This window comes from Octopus bimaculoides, chromosome 7, assembly GCF_001194135.2.
Source record: "Octopus bimaculoides isolate UCB-OBI-ISO-001 chromosome 7, ASM119413v2, whole genome shotgun sequence".
NCBI classification, from domain to species: Eukaryota; Metazoa; Mollusca; class Cephalopoda; order Octopoda; family Octopodidae; genus Octopus; species Octopus bimaculoides.
In genome coordinates, this window is record NC_068987.1 from 24,774,941 (window position 1) to 24,776,519 (window position 1,579).

The 1,579-nt window shown below is 37.6% G+C and overlaps 1 long non-coding RNA gene across 1 annotated transcript in view; it reads left to right on the plus strand.

The window, feature by feature from the left end:
* The window catches only part of LOC128248293 (uncharacterized), a 37,031-nt gene extending 35,970 nt beyond the window's left edge, over positions 1-1,061 (plus strand). The window contains exon 2 of the long non-coding RNA XR_008264529.1: positions 344-1,061. This is a non-coding gene — a long non-coding RNA (uncharacterized LOC128248293). The remainder of the gene's footprint in view (positions 1-343) is intronic.
* The last annotated feature ends 518 nt before the right edge of the window (positions 1,062-1,579 follow it).

Consider the following 1,579-nt stretch of genomic DNA (forward strand, 5'->3'; position numbering starts at 1 on the left):
ATATATATATATATATATATATAAACGCGGAGTAGATGGACAGGGACAACTGATGAAGGGAAATATTCTTTATGTTGAATGTCTCATTTCTCTGTTTTTTTCGTTGTTCGAAAATAAATTCGTTTTCTGTTTTCGTTTCTCATTATGTTTAACGTTTTTTTTGTGATGTCCTGTACCCATATATGCATGTATGCATACATATAGATGTAGGTATGTACATATATATATGGATATATGCATGTATTTATATATTATTTATATTATTATGTATATTATAAAGCGGCTTCAACATGAATTAATAAAAACTCAGATGACAATGATTGTATTTTATTGTACTTTTCAGATTTATTTTTTCACCTCTCCATAGACTGAGGGACAAATGGATGACGATTTTTTGCCAATAAATAACAACTGAATACCAGTCTACAATTGTCTGATTATCGATACCAAGATCGCCATCTCCTGACAGAAGTACACGGTATAAAGGAGTTTCCCCATTTAAAGGGAGAAAGGGTGTATGCATGTATTTGTTTCTGTATGAATGTGCATAGGTGGACGAGAGAAAGAGAGTCAAAGAAAGCATGAAGAAAGAGAAGAGAGACTGAGGGAGAGAGGGAGAGGAGAGAAAAGGAGATGAAAGAGAGAGAGAGAGAGAGAGAGGGAGAGAGAGAGAGAGAGAGAGAGAGAGAGAGAGAGAGAGAGAGAGAGAGAGAGAGAGGTAAATTATTTACTGTTTCTTTATGAATTGTTTGCTGCTAAGATAAGTTTTTATTAGATGCAGGGAACTTGTTGCAGGTGCTATATTCTTCTAGCTTTTAGTTAATATAGTTTCCAGTGATTTACAACTCTTTCGATGAAAGCAAACTGAGTGCTAGCACAGTTTAGGAAATGAATAAATAAATAAATAGATAAATAATAAAGCAAAGAAAGTATTTAGGTACAAATCTTTGTTACAAGACGTTTTTATTACTTTCTCAACAACAACAACAACATTTACGAACCAAGCAAATGTAAAACTTCTGGCGAATTAATTGGAAATAAAAGAAACTTTGAGTTAGCACTTCAGGCCTTTCCATTTTACTTACAAGATGCAGGCATGGTTTAGCAAGTGCACGCATTGTCGTGTCGTTAAGACGTTCACTTTGCAGTCCTATATATACAATATATATATATAATATATATATAATGTATGTATGTGTGTGTGTGTGTGTGTGTGTGTGTTTGTGTGTGTGAAGGCGCATGGCTCAGTGGTTAGAGTGCCGATCTTACGACCGTGAGGTTGTGAGTTCAAATCCCGGACCGGGCTGCGTGTTGTGTTCTTGAGCAAGACACTTTATTTCACGTTGCTCCAGTTCACTCAGCTGTAGAAATGAGTTGCGACATGACCAGTGCCAAGCTGTATCTGTCCCTTTGCCCTTCCCTTGGATAACACTGGTGGCGTGGAGAGGGGAGGATGGTATGCATGGGCGACTGCTAGTCTTCCATAAACAACCTTGCCCCGGCTTGTGCCTGGGAGGGTAACTTTCTAGGTGCAATCCCATGGTCATTCGTGACTGAAGGGGGGTCTCTGACTTATATA